The following is a 22,041-nucleotide window of genomic DNA, read 5'->3' as shown; positions in this document are numbered from 1 at the left end:
AAGGATGTGGCTTGTGGGAACTCAGCCGATAAAACAGATGAGAGGGGAGTGGGTGTGGGTAGGCTGGGGCGGGAGCCCTACCCTTGAGCGTTCCTGTGGCCCTCTGGTGGCCCCTGAGCAGCACAAACTCTCTCCAGGGCCTCAGGCAGTGCCCTGTTGGGCTGGTCTGGCTGTTCTGATTGGTCGGATGCACCCGACCTGCTCTATTGGACATTTGCTGAAACTGGTCAGTGGCTGCACTGTGCCCATCGTCACTCCTCACCCCTGCCCACACCCCATGGTTCTTCGTTGTTTACTTGTTAGAGGTATGAAGGGCAGATGAAGCCTGAGGTTAGCATCCTGTGGGTGTAAATCGTCCCTGGCCTTCCGGGCCTACTTGGAGTAGGCTGGTTGACTTGGGTATCACAGGGTACACCCCACTGCCTGGAGAGGAGAGATAACCCCAACTTTGCAATGTGAACCGATCACCTTGGAAGTTGGTCAGAACACATGTCAGGTTGCTGGGCCACCTGCAGGCTCCAGTTCAACACGCGTCTCTCCCAGGTGGCTCCGATGCAGTCCTCTGGGGACCAGCGTGAGAAGTGCTGGCTTTGCAGGGCGCTGAGCTTGCTTCCCTCCTCCAGCCTCCCTGGCCAGGTACAGCCTCTCTCCAAGGCTCACGGGCCTCCTGGAGGCTGAAAGGAGAACTCTTTCCCTTCTGGAATCTCCGCACAGCCTGCCCGGGCTGCCTGGGCGTCTGGTTAGTCTGAGGTTACCTTGCCCAGCACCCAGCTCAGGGCTCTGATTGATAGTGATGTTAGCAGCCATTTGCATGTCCCGGCACTGTGCTAAGTGATTTATTATCTCATTTAAACATCTCCACAATGCTGAGAGTTGGCTGTTATCGTCATCCCCACTTACGGATGAGAAATCAGAGGTGATTGAGGGCTCACATAGCTGGGAGCATTCCAGATGGATTTGACTCCACTGCACGCATTCCAAGTATGGGCCGGACAGCCAGCCCGTCTGTCCATCTGGGATTTCATAGTCACCCTTCAGTCCGTCTGACATGGTGCCATTATTAGTGTTATTATTGATGAGGACTTGAGCCTTAAGGCTTCCCAGGGGCTCGTGCTTGAGGAGAGATCCTCATGTAGCTGAGAACTAGGCTCCTGGTGGGAACAATCCACCTCTACAGGGTGTTTGGGAGTCACGTCAGGTGTTTCGTTCCATCCTCAGAGCAACTGAGGGATTCATGCACAATCAGTTCCGTTTTACAGATGAGGAAGCTGAGGCTCGGCGAGGTCAGGCAGCTTGCCCAAGGTCACCCAGGCAGTCAGTGATGGAGCAGGAGTTGAACAGGCTCTGACTCTCCCTGGATTCCATGCTTCCCCCTGCCCCACAAACTGGGATTGTGCCAAGGTCAGGAAGCGTTTTCAGTCTTTTTAGCCCGAGAGGTGTCCCTCCCGGCCCACCCTGGAGGGCTCTGCAGACAGCTCTGGGGCAGCTAGAGACAAAGAGGCCCCTGCCCTTCTGACCTAGTTGTGTGGCCAGGCCATTCCGGGTGAGGAAAAGGTACATTCTTGCCCCTCTACTCACATTACCCAGCCTCTGGCTTCCTAGAATTTTTGTGAAAATTCCAAGTCACTTGGCAATAAGTCCTCTTCCCCACAGATTCTGCAAACAAACAGAAAACCGAGCGCCCTTCAGCTTCCAGACCGCACACGTTCACGCTCTTCCCCACTGTCAGCTCCGGCTGGGCCCCTTTAGGAGGAAGTGGGTCGGAGAGGAGACTGGGAGTCAGGTGTGGGCGCAGGACAGCCAGATAGAAAGTTTGGTGGTTACTTCTGGGGCCCAGGCTCCTCCCAGGGAGGCAGGAAGGATGCCTAATGACCCAGGGCCAGTTCCTGCGGACCACTTCCTGTGCAACCTTGGGGCTGCCCTTGCCTCTCTGGGTCCCAATTTCCCCGTCTCTTGGAGGCAAATGATAATGCCATCTTGTTGAGAGCATCAGAGGAGATGAGCACTTGAACTGTGACCAGTGCTACTGAGGGACCGAATTTTTAATTTAACTTAAAATTTTTTAGTGAGATAAAATTCACATACTGTAAGACTAACCATTTTAAAGTTAAGGATTCCGTGGCATTTAGTGCATTCGCAGTGTTATGCAACCAGCAATTCTGTCTGGTTACAAAACACTTTGGGCCCCTGCACCACAGGGAGCTGCGCACATCGCGCAAGTTTCTCTTCGTTCCTCAACACCCTCCCCCCGCCCCCCCAGCCGACCTAGAAACCACCAGGCCACTTTCTGTCTCTGTGGATTTGCCTCTCTCGAACATTTCACATAAATGCAGTGGCAGGGTATGTGGCCTTTTGTGTCTGGCTTCTTTCACTTAACAGAGTGTTTTCAAGGTCCACCCACCTCTTATCCTGTATCAGCACCGCATTCCATTCTAATGACTGACTACTGTTAATTTCAGTTAATTTAAATTTGAGTCGCCTCACGTGGCTGGTGGCCACTGCACTGGACAACCAGCACCTCTGGAACTCCTCCAGGAGGAAGCAGGACCTCTGAGTGCCCACGGGCGGCTGAGGGTATGTGGCGGGAGAGCGAGGCGCCTGGAGTGTGAGAGGGCTGAGTGTCCCAGGTTCCCGAAGGGGCCGGTGACTGCCATGCTGCTTGGGTCTCGTACTCCCACTTAATTCCACTCTCGCAGCAGCCCTTGATGTCCGTCTGTCCTACTGTCTCCCCTGCGTTACAGAGGGAAAGACTGAGGCTCAGAGTGATTAAGTCTCCTGCTCAAGGTCACACAGGTGGTAAGTGGGAAGGGCTAGGTCCATGGGCTTGGGGCTGGCCCCTTTGTAGGGCCCGTGATCTTTACTACGAGGCTACACAGTCTTTGCAGCCTGACCCAGGAACTGCCCGGGGGAAGGCAGATCTGGGACCCAGGCTGCACCCGCACGGACCCGCACACCCTGAGGCAGGGCGTCCCAGCACCTTCCCACGGTTCTGAGCTAAGAACCACCTGGGATTTGGGTGCCTCTTTGGCAGTCAGGAAAGGGTGGCTGATGGGTTACCTCTCAACGGTATTAGAGAGTAGCCTCCATTAATTTCCCATCATTTATCAATGAGTAACCTGGCCTGTCGGGGCTCCCGGGCCCTCCTTGGGCCCCTCACTATTAATTGATCTGGGAAGGAGACTCTGTTAATTGCAGACCCAGAGTAAACAGGCGAGGGTAAACGGGGCTGATAGCTGATAGCTTTCCTCTGGTGTGCTGCCCTTTGCCCTTTGGGAAGGGGCAGTGGGAAGAGGCAGAGAGGGGAGGGGAAGGCGTGGTCGGAGGAATGTCTTGGGGTGGGGAGGGAGGACTGGCTTCCTGGGGCCCCAAAGAGTCAGTCTGTGGGTCCCTCAGAAATCGAGTCCTGTGCTGGGCTGGCTGCTTGCTGTGCTCTGCCAGAGGGATGGGGGTGGGGGGCAGGGCAGTGAGACTGACGTTCACCTCCTGTCATCCCTCCGCTTGTCCATCCATCTCTTCACCCCTCCCTCTAGCAACTTCCCTTTCTTCCATTCACCCGCTCCTTTTTTATCCACTTGTTTTTCTCCTCCTTTCTCATTTCATTCATCCATTCTTCCCTTGTTCTACCTGCTCTTCTGAAACTCCACCTTCCCTCCTTTCCTCTCTCCCTCCCCATCCCTCACTCATCTTCATCTTTCCTCTGCCATAGAGTGATCACATGTTTCTCAGGAAAGCTGGGGAAGAGATTGGCGGGAGCCCCCTGAGCCCAGGCTGAGATTGAGGAGTCCGCATGGGTTCTGAGTCTGGGCCCCGAGTCTGGGCCCCTGGGTGGCCCCAGTGCAGTGATCGCCCTGGGCTGGACGGAGTCCCTCTGTCCCCGAGGGAGGGTGGAACATCTGCGCCCCCTCGTCCCTCATCCGTGACCTGCAGCTCAGCCAGTGTTTCTCTCCCGGTGCGGAGCCTGCATCTGTGCTTGGATTTTCAGCAGCCACACACATTAACATGGACCCATCGGTGGGAGGTTAGGGTCTGACCCCCTGCAGGACCCTAGGATCCCGTGGGACCCCAGGGTCCCATGGGACAGTCCCAATGGGGCTTTGCCGATGCTGTTTCACCCTATCGATGATGCTGCGTGGGGGGCAAAGCAGAGACTGTCATACCCCTTTCTCACACGTGGAAGTTGAGGCTGTTTGCTGAATCCTCACAGCTGGATCAGTAAATCCCCAAACCCACTCTCTAATCACTCAGAAACATAGTGCCAGCCCTGCAACCCCGCTTCCCAACCCCAGATCTATGCCCCTGTCATGGGTGGAGCACCTGAGGCTGGAGGGGGAGTGACTTTCTGGTTAGCCCCTGGGCTGCCCAGTGGTGGAGGCTTTGGCTACCGAAGTGGGGCAGCTCAACCCAAGGCAGGCCCGGGCCCAGGATCCAAGGGCCAACAATGTTACCGTGGCTGCCATTTATCCAACCCCTGACCCGCTGCCAGGCTCCGGCTTGGTGCTTTACACAGTTTGTGGTGCCTCAGCCAGTTCGGTTGAGGCAGGAGAGCGAGAGGGCAGCGGAACACAGCCCCTTCTGCTCCCCTCTCCCCCTGCGACCCGCCCTCCTGGGGAGCTCTGGGGTTGATCTGGGGGCCGACTGTGCCCTGCTACCACCCATTAATCCCTAACTGCCACAGCTGGGAGATAAGATAGCACCAGCCCATTAATCAAGGCTGCCTGGCGGGGAGGTGGGGGTGGGGTGGGGTGAGACAACACCACCTCCCAGGTGGAGATAAGTCCCCTCCTCCTGGCTCCCTCAGGGTCGGGCTGTGGAGGATGCTGGGAAATTTGGCCTCCAGTTCCCATCCCAGGTGTCTGGCAGGTGGGCGGAGCCTGCAGTGGGCACTGAGGCCAGCAGCGCTGGGACAGGCCGCCTCTGTGTGCAAGTCAGACTGAGGGGAACCGGGACCCTGGGTTCCAGCTGTAGTGCTCCCTCTGCTGCCTTGGTGGGGTGAGATAAGCCACAGTACCTCTCTGGGCCAGTCTCTGCGTCCGAATGAAGGGGAGGGTGGATTGGCTCCGCTAACCTGGAGCACCTGCTCACCATGAACGTGCTTAGTGACCAGCCACTGGGGCAGGTGAGGGGTGGGCTCACCTGCCAGCAGGGAGAGGGCAGAGGCACTGACTTGGCTAAGGGATGACAGGATTTGTCCCAGAACCTGTGTTAGTCACTGCCCACCCCCCTTTCCCGCTCCTGCTCCAGGAGAGAGGACCCACTGTGCCCATTCAGGGGGCCATGCAATCTGTTGGTTAAGCACCTGGGAGTTTGGTTCAGATCCCAGGTCAGCTACCTCCCTTTGTAACCTCTGGTGGACTGCTCAACCCTTGGGGCCTGGGTTTCCCCACCTGTTCAGTGAGGAGGCAGTACTTTCCTCTCGGGTTTTGTTAGGGAAGCAGAGTGCTTAGCTCTGGCTGGGCAGGTCCCAGGGATCAGTAAACATAAGGCATTATTTCTTCCTTCACGGCCAGCTTCCGGGGCCTCCTTAACGCAGCAGGTCTGTGTAACCCCAGAGGTGGACCAGGTATGGGCAGCTGGACCCCAGAGGAATTGCTGGTCCCAGGATGCTGATGAAAAAGGGTTTGAGTTACATTTTCATATGTAATACACCACAAATTTAAAGCAGCAACCGTTCCCTCTCCCCACAGTTTTCTGCGGTCAGGAACTCAGGAGTGGCTTGGATTGGCGGCTCTGACTCAGGGCCTCTGAGGAAGCTGCAGTCGGGGAGTTGGAGGGGTTGCCTATCAGAAGGCTTGCCTGGGGCCGGATGACCTTCTCCCAGTTCACTCTCGGGGCTGCTGGCCAGAGGTCGCTCGGGCTGTTCAGTGTCCAGGGACAGGGTAGCTGGCTTTCCCGGGGGAGTGATTTCGAAGTGGCCCTGGAGGAAACACAGCTCTGCGTCACCTGCTCTCAGAAGCCACACACCGTCACTTCCACTGTACTCATGAGAAGGACGTCACTGAGGCCAACCCACATGGAGGAACATCAGAGACAGGCACATGCAACGATGTGGCAGTAACTGAGAACAGGGACAGCTCTCCTGTGCCTCGGTGCTCTGAGCTGGGAATGTGATTCTCATGGTGGTTGATGCCCACAATTACCTTCTGAATCAGGAATCATGTTTCTTCTGTGTTTGAGAATACAGTGGTTCAGAGAGGTAAGTGATTTGCCCAAGAATATCCAGCCAGGAGGTGCCCATAGTGTTGTCTGCTCCCTGGGTCCAGCCATTCCCCATGGCAGCCACCACCACCTTCAGCCGTACCCCCATGGCCTCCTTCCTCGTCTGGAGTCCTCTATTCAGGCCTTGCTTGGCAAAGACAGAGTTTCTGAAGCATGTTGTGGCTTTTCCAGCCCTGTGGAGAGGGGCTGAGGCCAGGGTTCAGGGCTGGGAGCTCCTCTGAGCCTTCCCAGTGTGTCCAGGATCTCCAGCCTGGAGGGATCTTCATGCACTTGCCCACTTCCACCAGCAGAGGGAGCAAGTGCTGTGTCAGGGAAACTGGGAAGCTCCAGGAGGCCTGGCAGGGGTGCTCCTGGGTGGGGTGGAGTGGAGTGATTTGCAGCAGAGCTGGCAATGTTGAGGGCTTCGCACACCCCACCCTACGAAGGAAGTAATCTCTGGAGCCCCAGAGCCCAGGGGATGGGGCCATGGAAAAGGAAGAGAAAGGATGGTGTTTCCTTGGCTGAGATGTCAGATCTCAACCCGCATCACCCTTGGGATTCAGAGGAAGAACTGAAGTCATCGTGTTTCACTCCGTAACCCATTCAGCAAGTGCCACTGGGTACCTATTGTGTGGCTGGCACCCTGGTAGGCACCAGGAACCCATGCCAGAGGTGGACTCTCAAATGGCTGGCCTTTGAGTGTAGGGCAGGAGGGCGAGGGCTAGGGCAGGCAAGATACACAGATGGAGTAATTGTCAGTGGGACACAGAGGAAACAAAGAGAGGGCCAGACAGGCCATGGCTGGGGCCTGTGCCCCCACTTGCTCACCTAGATGCCCAGTCTGTGAGTCTGAGTGAGAATGGCTTCCTCTGCAAGGCCCTTCTATGCCACGAGCCCCTGTCCTCACCAGAGACCACCACAAGTTGCCCCAGGGCCTGGCAATGACAACAGGGGGCTTTTAGTCCATGGAGTGAACCCCCTGGAGGCCTGGAGTCAGACAGGCCTGGCTTCCAGTCTGCCTTGGTCACTTCCCAACCCTGAGACTGGCTGAAACACCTCACTTCTCTATTTCGGCTCCTGCTGAGCAGCGATAATGATTCCTGCACTGTGTGTCCTGGGGCATGTGCGTCCTGGCTCAGCCTCTGGCCAGCTGTGAGGCCTTGGGCATGTGTATTATTTTCTATTGCTGCTATAACAGATTTCCACAAACTTATGCGATAGCTTTGTGGGTCAGGAGTTCAGGCACAGGTTAGCAGGGTCCTTTGCACAGGGTCTCACAAAGCTGCAATTAGGGTAGCAACCGGGAGTTAGGGTCAGGTGAGGCTCGAAGTCCTCCAAACTCATTTGAGTTTTGGCAGAATTAGTTTCTCTGCAGCTCTGGAAGTCAGGGGGCTGTATCTCCAAAGCCGGCATTAGAGAACTCTGCCAGGTCACCTTCTGTGAAAAGGCTCAGCTCACTGAGGAAATATCCCTTTAGATTAACTGGTTAATATTCTATTCTATCTGCTGGTCCCACCCACACACAAGGGAAAGGCATTTATTCAGGCCATGCATACCCAGGGGCTGGCATCTTGGAGGCCATCTTAGAATTAGCAATATGATAAAACTATTTTAAAATAATACTGTATTTTGCCATGTATAATGTGCACCCATGTTTTTGGCCCAAAGTTTCAACTTTCATTTTAATTTTTTAACTCAATTTTGTATTTATTTATATTTAGAAACAGAACAGATTATTGTATTCTAGGGTATTATTTTGTATACAGATGTCATTATTGCTTTCTAGGGTTATATTTTTAATGCATAAGCATAAATAAAAGGATTAAAAACATTTATATTATACAGAGTTAAGCACTACCCATGTATAATGTGCATCCTTATTTTTTTCTCAAAAAATTGGGCAAAAAATGCATCTTATATGTGGCCAAATATGGTGATCATGTAATAATTATTTTATTTTTTATTAAAGATTTAATTTATTTATTTTTAGAGAGAGGGGAAGGGAGGGAAAGAGAAATAGATAGAAACATCGATTGATTGACTCCCATAGGCACCCCTTCTGGGGATCGAACCCACAACCCAGGCATGTTCCCCAACTGGGGATGGAACTGGCAAACTTTAGCTTTCTGGGACAGTGTCCAACCCACTGAACCACATCAGTCAGGGCAGTAATAATTTCTTTAGATTGTTCTTTAGTTTTGAACAAATAAACACAGGACAAATTTCAACTTTAAAGATGTCCAATTCATTTAAATATTTCACAAAACCGTGCTCACCAAACAAAAGCACTGCTGTTCTCTGCACACACTCGGCCTCGGTTTTCAGTTTTAAACACAAGAGAAACCTCCACGTGATCCTATAGCATGACAGGATTGAAGGAACTCAAGTTCTGTTGTTTTTCTGTTTTCACACTCAGTGGGCTTTCCTTTTTGTTTAATTTGAACGAACTGCTCAAATGCAGCAATGTGCAGTACCGTAGGGTTTGGGAACACAAGCTGTACCTGAAGTGAGCGTGAATGATTCCGAACAGTTAGGAAGATATTGTAGCCACACACACAGGTGGGAAGCGAGCAAGATGCGCTTCAGCAGGCGAATGGATAGGCAGCAGAACATCCAGACAATGGAACAGTATTCGGTAAGAAAAAGAAATGAGCCATCAAATCATGAAAAGACACTCAGGCAGTGTCGGTGCGGATTGCTAAATATGGAAGAAGCCGATCTGGAAAGGCTCCATTCAAACTAGATGATATTCTGGAAGAGTCAAAACTGTTGAGACACTAAGAACATCAGTGGTTGCCAGGGGCTCAGGGAGGGATGGCGAGGCAGGGCACAGGGCATTTGGGAGCCGTGAAGCTACTATATGTGGTTTTGGAACGGTCGGTGCATGGTACATGCACACAAGGAGAAAGTGTTTAGACTTTCTCCCCTAGGGCTGTGGCCAGAGTTTTACTTACTTAAGGGCAACACATCTTGTTACTGCACACAAAACAAATCAGGAAAACAACGTACCCACAGGGTGGGATCCCATGAGGGATGGCTCTTCACATGCTTTCTATCCTCCCCTTTAGGTACTTTTATTACAAATATGATAAGACTTCTTACTACTCTTTTCTATCTCTTTCTCTTGCTTTTGTATTTTCTACCTTTAATCTCTCTGGGCTGCATTCTGGAGAGTTTCTTTAGACCTAACTTCCAGTTCACTAATTCTCTTTACAGCCGTGTCTAATCTGCTGTTAGTCCGATCATTTGAGATCCCAATTTCATTTTTTTCCCTCTGGAGCTAGAATTTCTGTTTGGTTCTTTTCAAAATCTGCTATGTCACACTTTATTGCTTCTCGTTTCCTGCTAGATGTTTTCAAGTTTAGCTTTTTATTCCTTAATACATAGTAAGCACAGTTATTTTTTGTTTACACTGATAATACTGATATTTTATATACTTTTGGGTTTGTTTCTATTGCCTGCTGTCTCCTTGGTTGTTCTCATGAAGGTTGGAATAATATATTGAAGCCTTGGATTCAAAATCCAGAAAATATATTTATTTGCTTCAGCCAAATGCTAGGGGGTGTTACCTTTCTGGGACTAACACAGTTCAATTTTAAGACTTGCTGTTTCCTGGTAAGAAACCAGGGTCCAAGCAAGGACTGGCTTATGCCAGGTTCACCCCCTCCCTCCTCTGCACCCCCTCCAGGGGTGGAGTTCCACCTCCGGGATAGGCGTGGGTTTTCAGAGTCCCCACCTGTGGCTAGCTCTGCGTTTCTACTTCTTTGCTTCCAGCCCTGCGGGTGCTCAAAGCTCAGCTCCTGCTTTAGTCCCCGTTTCTCCTGTGTAAGCAAATGTCCTCAGACAAAAGCAGCTTTGCAGGCTGGGCTTAAGTCTCTGGATTCTTGTCTTCTCCCAGAGCTTAACCCAGCAATTCCTTGGTAGTTTGTCTCTTTGGTATTTTCAAAAGGTATTTTTCCAACTTCTGGCTCAACTTTCTTTCATTGTCCTCAGTGGGGAACTGGTCTGAATTATCTTGTTTGCTGTGACCAGGACTTCACTTGGTGAATGAGTGACTGTGAACTCCCTACTTCATAAATAACAGCCATGGCCTTATTTCCTAGAAGAGGTTTTGCTGCCTTCATGGGCTTAGGTCATCACCAAGAGACCCACAGTGGCCGAGAACACACCTGTCTTAGTCATGGAGGATATGCACCGGCCTCATGTAGTTCCTGTCTCGGCCCAGACTTTTGCCACAGGCAGAAGCAGCAATAGCCAAGGAGTCAGGAGCTGTGATGTCAGTCCTGGCTTTGCCACGTGCTCATTCCCTGCCATGGATAAAGAGGTCACTTCCCATTGCTTTTTTTTCTTCTTTCCCTGTCTCTTTTTTTTTAAATTACATTTTATTGATTATGCTATTATAGTTGTCTTGATCCTTCCCCCTTTGCTCCCTCTGCCCAGCACATCTCACCCCCTCAGGCAGTCCCCCCACCGCTGTTCCTGTCCATGGGGCATCAGTATAAGTTCTTTGGCTACTCCATTTCCTATACTGTACTTTACATCCCCACGGCTATCCTGCAACTCCCCGTTTGCACTTCTTAATTCCCTCACCTCTTCTCCCATTGCCCCACAACCCTCTCTTGGCTGTAGGTCCCTGCTTTTCATGACTTTGAATATTTCTTGCCAATCCCTTCTAGCCTGCAAAGTTTCTTTTGAGAAATCAGCTGACAGTCTTACAGGAACTCCCCTGTAGGTAGCTAATTTCTCTTGCTGCTTTTAAGGTTCTCTCTTTAACTTTGGCATTTTAATCATGATGTGTCTTGGAGTGGGCCTCTTTGCATCCATCATAATTGAGACTCTCTGTGCTTTCTGGACTTACATGTCTATTTCCTTTGCCAAATTAGGGAAGTTTTCTTTCAATATTTTTTCAAATAGATTTCTAATTTCTTGCTCTTTCTCTTCTCCTTGTGCCCCTATGATGTGAATGTTGGAACACTTGAAGTTGTCCCAGAGGCTGCTTATACTATCCTCATTTTGGGGGGTTGATTTTTTTTTCATGTTGTTCTGATTGGCTGTTTTTTGGTTCCTTATGTTCCAAGTCATTGATTTGATGGTAGGCTTCATCCACTCTATTGTTGTTTTCCTATAAATTGTTCTTTTTCTTTTCAATTAGTGTAAGCCTTCATTTCTGACTGGACCTTTTTTATGCTGTTGAAATCTTTACTAAGTTCCTTGAACATCCTTATAACCAGTGTTTTGAACTCTGCATCTGATAGATTGCTTATCTCCATTTCATTTAGTGCTTTTTCTGGAGTTTTGATGTGTTCTTTCATTTGGGCCATGTCTTTTTTTTGTCTCCTCATGTGGCAGCCTTTCTGTGTTTCTTTCTGTGTATTAGGTAGAGCTGCTTTGACTCCAAGTCTTGGTAGTGTGACCTAATGTAGTAGGTGACCTACAGGGTCCAGTGGCACAGCCTCCCCTATCATCTAAGCTGGGTACTCGAGGTGTGCCCTTCATATGGGCTGAGTACACCCTCCTCTTGTTGAGACTTGGTTGCTGTTGGCAGATCAATGGGAGGGATTTACCCAGGCCAGTCAGCTGCAAGGATGGGCTGTGACCACTTACGACCACCCTCTGCCCTTTGTGGAGGATCAGCTGTGCAGGGGCGGGGTAGTGGTGCTCTGATGTGGTCTGGAGCTGTCCTCTGGGTTCAATGGCCCTGGGGTTTCCTGGGTGGTGCAGGCCAAGGGCAGCCCCCACCTGTGTTCTGCCCGGGGCCACCCTGCCTGAGCTGTAGAGCAGTCTGAGGTGGCTGCTACTTGTGCTGGGCTGGGAGACTCCCAGGGGAAGCTGTGACCCTAAGCTGGCCACTGCTCGTGCTGGGCCTGGAGCTCACTGAGGCAAGCTGTTGCTTGTTTGAGAGGGTTTGGGAAGTTGTAAAGGTTGAGTCAGGACCCACTCATTTGGAAGAGCAGCTTGGATGGGCTCAAAAGTGTAGAGGCAGAGTGGGTGGGGCAGAGTCTCTAGGGATCTCCAAGGTTGGTCAAACAGTATTAGGCAGGTTGATGGAGTCTCAGATATGGCACCAGCTTGCCAGCTCTGAGGTGGGAAGATTTAGAAAAGGGACAACAGCCTCTGCTTGCCTGATGCTAGACACTTCAGTTGCTCCCTGTGTGCCACTCGTGCCCTTCAGGTTGCTACCTTGGTGCTAGGGCTCAGAGGGAGTGAGTCTGAATAGGTGAGGCCATGTGTGGGTTCTTTAAGAAGAGCTGCTTGGGGCTCCAGCAGTTTCTTCCACTGACTCAGTCTCCGCTGGTTTTTGCAGCCAGAAGTTGTGGGAACTTATCTTCCTGGCACTGAAACCCTGGCCTAGGGAGCCTGGTGTGGGGCTGGGACTCCTCACTTCCAAGATATCCCTCCTGAATTTTTATCCACCACACATGGGTGAGGGACCAGCCCGTTCCACGTCTGCGCCCCTCCTACCAGTCTGGATGGATGTGGTTTCTTTAATTTCGTAGTTGTCAGACTTCCATTCAACTCAGTTTTTTTCAACTAAATTTTTAATGGCTCTGAGTGACGATTGTTTTATATTTCAGTTGTAGTTTTGATGTGGCTTTGCAAAGAGGCAAGCCATATGTGCCTTTGCTGCCATCTTGATAGGAAGTCCCCTTTTGCTTTTTAAATAGTTTCTCTGCGATGTGAGATTAAAAACTAGACATAATGCCTGTCAAAATGCCCAACATTCTGCTCGACACATGTAGATGCCAAAAACTGTTTGATGAATATTAATCTTAACCAGGTACATGGCTATATCAATTTAGTTGCATATATTAGAAATATCTCCTAAGTAACAATAGCTTTAAAAAGAGAGTTTATTTCTCTTCCATGAACAGATGTCTAGAGGCAGACAGTTCAGTGCTGGGGTAGCAACTCCACATTTGTCAGGGCCTTGGACGCCTTCCATCTTGCAGCTCCTCCAGCCCAAGAGGCTGCTCAGCCCCCATCTGTGTTTCAGGCAGCAGAAGAAGGAAGGGCAGGAAAAGGGCACCCTCCTACTCAAGGAGACGCCTTGGCAGTCTTGCACAGTGCACCTGCTTAATCTCACGGACAGGGCCATGCACACGGCTCACACGGATCGGGAAGTGGGGCAGCAGAGCCTCTGAGCACTCAGCTGTTTGGAGGGTTCTTTTTCTAAGGAGATGAGGAAAAGAGGAGTTGGAAGGCAACTGGCAGTTCCTGCCACAGTGACTTTGACTTTTCCTCCTTGAACTTCAGCTTCCTCTTGCGTGGAAATGGATGGTGGTGGCACTGTTGGCATTTTGGGTGGTACAGTTCTCTCCTGTGCAGAACTGCTCTGATGCAACCCAGGGTGTCGAGCATCCCTGTTTGCTGTTGCTATCGTGTCTGTTGCCCTCAGAAGTGCCCTAGGCATGGGGACCACCAAAACAGACCCACCCTTTTCTAACTGCCCCAGGGGACAGTGTACTTACTCCTTGCTGAGAATCCCTAGACCAGACAAGTCCAAAGTCCTTCAGAGAGTGGTGATCTGTGAGAGCCTGTGATTCTATAATGCTTGGGTCTCAGAAACTTCACCTGTGGAATGGGCAAGCAAAGGGGAGAAGGTGGGATGCAAATGTCTGCTTCAATCCTCTCCAACTGTGTGGGGAGAAAGGAATCATGTAACTAGAGTCAAGGTCACTGGCCTCCAGGTGGTCAGCAAAAGAAAAAGGACAGAACTTTCCAAAGAGTGAGAGGAAGGGGAGGCAGAAACCCAGGAGATTTAGTCCCAATCAGGGCCCACTGCCCCTTCCCAAGGCCCTTTATCCTGCCCCTGGCATTAGAGATGGAGGGACAGCCATCTTCTGAGAAGCTGGCACGCTAGCTTCCATCTGTCATGATGCCCTCATTAGTGGCTCTCATGTCCATTGGCAGGACCTCATAAGTGGGGGCTGATTGACCTTTGGGGCGGCAGATGCTGCCTCTGGCAGGGCTGATCAAAGGACCTGGGGGCCAGCCCTCAGCGCCTGCCAGGGGTGGCAGTTAGGTGCATCATGGTGTGCTCGCCCCAGTGGGTTCTGAGGGAGGCAGCGGGAGGAAGTGTGACATCTGACAAGACCATCCTACCTTGTTTGTTCCCTCCCCTGCACAATGGAGGTGATAACAGCGCACGTCTCACAGGGCTGCCCGATATGGGTAGAGCACGGAGAACAGTGCCTGGCACAGAGTGAGACTTACTCAGTAAGTCTCAGCCCTGGTCTTTCTGGGTGGAGCCCTGCCTCTCTCTGTTCCTGGCCAAGTGACTCTGATGCATACTATATGGCTTCCAGAGTTTAGGCAATTGTCTGAAATCTCCACAGTTGGCCAAAGCTTGTGCTCTTCACCACTTTTTGCTGGACAGCAGTGTTCCGGGAGAGAGTGGGGAGTGGACCAGGTGAGGCCACATCGCAAGCAGAGTGGGCACCTGAATCCCAGCTGCCCTCAGCTGTCCTCATCATAGGTCAGGAGCTCAGAGAAACCACCTTCATGCCACCTGCTCCTGTGCAGAGGGAGACACGGGAGGCTTGCATGCAGTGTTACAGTATTGTCTTCAGCTGTGTCTTGGAACACCTGCCTGGAGCCCGAGGGAGGAGCTGGCCCAGCGGAAGGAAGGAAGAGGTTCTTGGAGCTGCCCAAGCCATAGGTGGGAGGTGTCAAGGAGTCCGTAAATGAGCCCCCCTGAGTTAGCTAGCAGCTCAAGGCCTGACTCGCTTGTTCCTGGGGAAGGTTGCTCACAGTGCGGGAAGGGCCTGGATGGCCAGCAGGCCAGGCTGGCACACAGCGAGGCTGACAGAGACACCATTTGGTGCACCTCTCACCCCGCCTCTCAGCACCTGCTCCTGCCTGCCCTCAGCTCACCGCCTCTGGCGTGTGGAGAGGGAGAGTGAGGGCGGCGGCTGGGGGACAGCAGGGGGTTGAGGCAGACGTGTGGGGTCTAAGGTCAGAGACCAGAGGGCCAGTCCTGGTCTTGCATTCATTAGTACTGAGTGTAACATTTAAGCAAGTGATAATTATGGCACTCATTACAGGTGTCAATCACTAACGAATATGAACTAACAATGAGAACAACTATTTGTTTTTAGTGCTTACTACATGCTAGGCACGATGCCAAATGCTCTCTATGAACTCCCTGCTTTAACCCTCCTAGTCTTCGGAGGAAAGAAAGTACTGTCAGTCCTGTTCTCAAAGAGGAGCTCTGTGAGGGCTTACGTGACTTGTTCAAGGTCACACAGCAGGTAAAGGGTAGAGGCTGGGACTGGATGTGCCCAACCTGCTGTGCCCACTCTGTGGGTCAGTCTGGACGTCCATGCCATTTGTGAGATGTGAACCTTTCTGCCTTCCTGGACTTCCTCTTGCTCATCGGCAAAATGATTTTAAATACTTTCACCTGATTACACCATCGGGCAGTGGTTAGGACTGATTGAGTAAGGGATGTGACAAGTATCTGTAAGTTCCTCCATTATTCAGTCAGTGGTGACTTACTGAGTCCCTTCCTTGTGCTGGCTGCTCTTCTAGGGACCAGAGACACAGCAGTGGACAGGAGAGGCAGGCTCCCGTCTGGGTGCCCTCGAGGGATCTAAACTCCAGCCTGCGGGTGGGGTAAGGAGACATAAGCAAATCAGTCGGGGATGGAGAACTGTGGTGATTTCTCACGGTGCTCTGAGCTCTGGATAAAGTGAGACACGTGACGGGACGCACCCTACTTCAGGGCTGGTAGGACGAGCCATCTGAGCAGGCAAAGCTCCGAGTTGGGGCCTGCCCATGCGAGGAAGTTCCGGCCTGTGGCTGGAGACGAGGTGGAGGGGAGAGCGGGACGAGAGGGCGACAGAGGGTCCGGCAGTCTGTGGGCGCTGGCAGGCAGTCTGGGTGTGATTCTCGAGGCAATGGGAATCCGGTTGTATCAGTTAGAAACACATGTGTTGTGGAAAACTAGACTGACAATGGCTTAAACAAATAGAAGTCTATCATTCTATCATGGAAGCCTGCAGCCAGATGGCTGTTGATGCCAGTTCTATGGCTTGGCGATGTCAGGACTGACGCTCTCCCACTCTTCAGCCTGGCCCGGCTGGTTATGAGTGGGTGTGGCTGCTTCAGGCAGGGCATCTCCATACGAGGCAGCTTCTTCTCACTTCTCAGTAACCAGAACCGCTCTTAGCTGCAAGGGGGACTGGACTGGGAAGTCAAGTTTGGGAATATGCTTCTGTGGCCCCAGGAGGGGAGGCAGGAAGGAGAGCTGGGGCTGGAGGTTGGGTGTTTGCTGCATCTCAGTCACCCACTGGCAGAAAGTGGTCCGGGTGGGGTCTGAGATGCTGCCCTCCAGAGAGGCTGATGTAGCCGGTCTGTCACCCACCTTTTGAGGAACACAGTTAGACGCCACTGGAGAGTTTTAAGTAAGAAAATAGTTACCTTATTTCTATGGTTCTATGGAGAACACAGTGCGGGGAACAAGAAGGGACACAGGGAGGCCAGTTAAGGGCCCAGAAATCATGGTCCCTTGGGTTAGGGAGGTGGCAAGGGAGATGGTACCAGTGTTGCTTTTTTTAAAGATTTTATGTATGTATGTATGTATTTATTTATATTTTTTATTTAATTTTTTTAAAAAATATTTTATTTATTTATCTTTAGAGGGGAAGGGAAGGAGAGAGGGATAGAAACATCAATGTATGGTTGCCTTTCGTGCGTCCCCTGCTGGGAGTTGGCCTGCAGGGAACTGGCCTGCAACCCAGGCATGTGCCCTGACTGGGAATCGAACCGCGATTGCCTGGTTCGCAGTATGTATTTATTTTTAGAGAAAGGGGAAGGGAAGGAGAAAGAGAGGGAGAGAAACATCAATGTGTGGTTGCCTCTCGCACACCCCCTACTGGGTATCTGGCCTGCAACCCAGGCATGTGACCTGACTGGGAATCGAACCAGTGACCTTTGGTTCTCTGGTTCATGCTCAATCCACTGAGCTACACCAGCTAGGGCATGATGGGTGGTTTTGAAATTTTTATTAAAAAATTGTGCTAAAACATACATAAAATTATTGTTTAAACCATTTTTGATGTTATAACTCAGTGGCATTAAGTACATCCGCAATGTGGTGCAGCTGTTACAACCATCTGTGTCCAGAACTCTTTCATCATCCCGAGCAGAAACTCTGTGCCCATGAAATAGTAAATCCCTGACTCCCCCTCCCCACTCAGCCTCTGACAACCTCTCACCTACTTTTCATCTCTGTGAATTTGACCTTTCCAGGTGCCTCACACGAGGAGTGTCGTACAATATATGTCATTTTGTGTCTGGTGTCTTTCACTTTGAGTCATGTCTTCAAGGTTCATCGACACCGTAGCATTGGACTTTTCTTCCCTTTTCAGGCTGAATAGTGTTCCACTGTGTGTGTAGACCACATTTTGTTCACGCGTTCATTTGTCCATGGACATTCCGGTCGTTTCTACCCTCTGGCTGTTGTGAAAATTGCTGTGAATGTGGGTGTGGAAGTACCTGTCTGTGTTCAGCGGCTGGCTCGGAGGTGTGGTGGGCGAGGAGCATCGGAACTTGTCGACAGAGGGAAGGAAAGGCAGGAATAGAGTAAAAATGACTCCTGGGTTTTTCTGCTTCGAGGTGATGGCGTTTATTAAGACGGGGAAGAAGTTGTAAAGTGCTCTGCAAAAGGTAGATAGTATCATTATTTTATTCATAATTGTTGTAAGGAGTTATCAGCTATGGAATTGCCCTAATAAAGGGACAAATACCTCCCTTTAATGGCTCGAGCACAGCTTCCACGCCCCTTTGGTAGCTGCCCAATTTAAGTCGAAAAGTTGCCGACGATGGCCCGGGACCAAATCCAGCCCACCACCTGGTCTCGCACAGCCCGAGAGCTGAGAATAGTTTTCACAGTTTTAAATGTAAATGTGAAAAGAGACCATGTAGCCCTTTAGCGAGAACAGTTGTTCAGTTTTTCCTCTTGGCTGGGGGAACCTAAAATATTTACTATCTGGCCCTCCACAGAAAAAGTTTGCCGACCCCTTGCCTAAATTAATTGGTTTGGCCCGGACTGAAGTAGTGTGCTCACGTGGAAATAAGACAAAACCCAACCAAATCCCTCCCACCGCAGCTGCACGGCTGGCCGGCTTTGGTGCCCCCCTCCCCACTTCCCCCGTGGGTGTGTGCTGGGCACATGATATAGTTCCACACCCGCCCCCGAGCCCCCTCTGCAGGCCACTGTGCCTACCAGCCCCAGTCAGTTGAGACTGTGAATTGATCAATGTCACAGCAATGCTGTTTACCAGGAGCAAGTGATTTATTCTAGCATCTAAATTTTAAATGGTGTCTTTGCTTCCCAGGAAGGTGTCTTGTTTAGAAAATTGCCCATAATAAATTCATGCAATAAATCCATTATTCTGAACCTGAGGAAAGGTATTCAAGTTTTACAAGGGAAGACCAATTTCTCCTCATCCTCCCTAGAGATGTGTTATGTAAATAGTTTAAAACAATGGTTCGAATGGGTGCTAAATTACCGGCTTGCTGAAATGCAATCACGGCTCTTAGTTTTCCAATTAATCATGCAAAACAAAACCCATTTGCTGGTATCTCCCTAGTGAGGCTTTCTCTCAGCTCCTCAGTTATCCAGGAATCCTTGGCACTCGCTCCGTCCGATATAGCCCGTCATGCTTTGAAGTGCCGAGTAGGAAGGTGTCTGGGGATGGGGTCCTGTCCACTCAGGGGCCCCAGCTTTCGGGGTCTTCACAGTCGGCCTCACCCAGGGTGGCCCTGTGCGTCCTCACCTGCTGCTGCCAGGGTGCTGCGGCCTGGTCTCGTGCAGGCTGCAAGCCTCTGAAAGCTCTAATTCCCTCAGAACCCAAGGGACTGGATCCTAAGTAAGAGTCAGCTTCGGCCCCAAGCTCTGCCTCTTTCTTGAGACTCCAGGGCCCAGGGTTAGGACTAGACTCCGGGCATGCCCCTGCCCCCTCCTGTTAGTGCCTGTGGTGAGATTTCTAGCAAGCCGATCTTGGCCAGCATCAAACCTCTTTGCTGGAGAACTTCCTACCACATCCCTCTTAGAGGGTGCAGGGCCTGGGCAGGAAGCTTTTTACATCCTTTGCAAATTTACTCCCCTGTCCCTCAGTAAGCCCTTCTGCACACTTAGGGAGATTGGGAGCCATGGTCTTTGTCAGGTCGTAGGAAGTCCTGGGCAGTGAATGTCTACTCGCCTCACCTTCACATAACCAGGGGGGCGTTCCAGGAGTCTTCCCTTTCACCCCTGCTGAGAACATTAGCCCCAAAGTGGTTTGCTGGTTCACCAGGTGGAAGTGGCTGTCAGCTTCTGTTTTGCAAAAGTTCATTTATTCAGTCAACAAATGCTTATACGGCATTTTCTATGTGCCAGGCACTGTCCTAGGCACTTGGGATACACCAGTGAGCAAATCAGAAAAAGACTGAGACTCCATGGGAGAGGGGTTAAATCCTGCTCTGCAATACAGTGTAATGCTGGGGGACCCAGAGGCCGAAGGACAGATTGCTGTGCTCTGGAAAAGGCTTCCCATGGGAAAGACATCTGCTGGGGTCTCGGATGCTGAGTGGGATTCGCCAAGGCTCACAGGGGCAGGGTTGAGAAGGAGTCACTCAGAGAAAAGGGCACCTGAAGGGTGAGCTGGGGCCACCAAGGGACTTTGAATGCTGCACAGAGGATTTTGGACTGTAAATGAGACATTTATAGCCTCATTTTCAGGGACCCCAGTAGTGAGCAACCAAGGGGAAGGCATTCACAAAGATGTCAAGGTGAGTGGTGCCCTCTGAAGGTGTGTCTGACACTCTTCCCGTCCCCTGGTTTATGGTCCTTCCTGTCTCCCCATGGGCCGTGGGGGGTGCCCTGACGCGTGCTGTCTCATCTCCAACCTTTCTATCCATCACACTGAATAAACTTCTCTCCTTCCTAGGTGCCTACACACCACACCTCCTGATTTAGGACCAGAATTCATTGGCACCTGCTTCATTCTCCCTCTGGGCATCTTCAAGAGCCTGGACGATTCCCTGGGCCCCCTTTTTTCCTCCTCAAGGTCGTTCTCTGTATACAGTGTTTCTAACTGCGAGCTCAGCCCCAGTGCCGGGGGCGCTGACACCACAGCAGGTGGGAATGGGACCGGTGTCCTCGAGTTTGGTCCTTGGACCCGCATCATCCGTTGTGAATCAAGGCGGACTCCACCCCAGATTACTGAATTTGAATCCCCAAGAGTGGGGCCTGGGGTCAGCCTTCTGGGCCCAGCCATCTCTGCAGTGGTTCTTAAGTGTGTAAAATTTTGAGGGCCATGATATGAGAGAGAAGTCCCTTAACATCTTGTGGATTTGGGGTGAGCTTTTCTTGATTGGATTTTATGCATTTAGCACCTAAGGGGAGTAGAACCTTGGGTGTGGCCTCTGCCTGCTGGTGCCACCGACTCCGTGGTCACCACCATGAGGCTGGGGTTCCTGGTGGAGAGGGCGAGTCTCTCCCATTTAAGGCTGCGTTTCCTTCCTGGGCTTCCCACCCTATGGCTCCAGTTCTCCCTGGTGCCATTCTTCACTGGTCTGAAGACGGCTGTCACATTGGGACCCTTGAATGTTTCGACCGGTCTTTATCTGCAGGGTCTGGCACAAATAACACCACTTTTTAAAATTACAAACTCTCTTATTACAAAATCGTAAGCATGTAATTCTGTGACATAGCAATACCACACTCAAGCACACCATAGGACATTTTAGGTGAAATGTTCAAATTAAAACTATAAATTACTATACCCATATTATCACCCTCCCAACCACACTCACGCAGGCGTTACTCCTGCCAGACCCTGTATTATGACCTCCGCTCACTTCGCTCTCTTGGACGCTGACTCTGTGCTGTGAACTTTCACTGCCTCCTCATTGGATCCTCCCAGCATTCACATTAGGTTGCTTTATTACCCCCAGTTTATAGGTGAGGAAGTGTGGGCCCCAAGAGGTGAAGAGACTTTTCTAATGTTACACAACTAGTTTGTGCCAGGGCTGGCATTTGAAACCAAGTTTGGCTAGAACACCAAAGCCAGAGCTATAGTATAATTCCCATTTTACAGATGGAGAAACTGAGGTTTAGAGAAGTCCAGGACCTACCTATATACACAATGTCAAGTGGTAGAGCTGGGATATGACTTAGAGACTGTATTTTTTTTTTAGTTTTAAAAATATATTGATGAGAGAGAGAGAGAGAAACATTGATTTGTTGTTCCACTTATTCATACATTTATTACTTCTTTTGTGTGCCCTGACTGGGGATCGAACTGGCAGCCTTGCTGTACAGGATGATGCTCTGACCAGCTGAGCCCCTGAGCCTGGCCAGGGCTCAGAGCCTGTCATCTTAGTCTTTATGCCAAATACTGCCTTCCCACATAATAATCCTGCTGGTGTCCGCACCTCTGCTGCTGAACACGGGCTGGCAGGCACAGAGTAACAGCCAGAAGAAACACAGGTTAATATTATCACCGGTATTATTCTTAGAACCGACAGTGCTCCTGCCTAGCGTGAAATAAACATAGACACACATATATTTATGGACAGATATACCCATTGTACCAAAGATAATAAATTTGTAAACTTGAAATATTATAAGGTAACCAACCTTGCTGTTGCTGGGGAGGGATGGCGGGCGCCACTCAACGCCACTGGTGTTCACTGAGCACTGACCACACACTCGGAAGAGGGCCCCTGTCTGACCCCACGGCTGGCTACTCATCGGGGAACCCCCTTCCCTACAGACCCAGACTTCCTGCAGGTATTGGGTTGTGTGAGCTGCGTGAGCCCTTCCGCATTAACGAAGGCCAGATGTTAATTACCCCG

This window comes from Sturnira hondurensis, unplaced genomic scaffold (assembly GCF_014824575.4).
Source record: "Sturnira hondurensis isolate 20B ecotype Veracruz unplaced genomic scaffold, ASM1482457v3 Scaffold0006849, whole genome shotgun sequence".
Classification (NCBI taxonomy): Eukaryota; Metazoa; Chordata; class Mammalia; order Chiroptera; family Phyllostomidae; genus Sturnira; species Sturnira hondurensis.
This window is presented reverse-complemented; position numbering follows the sequence as displayed.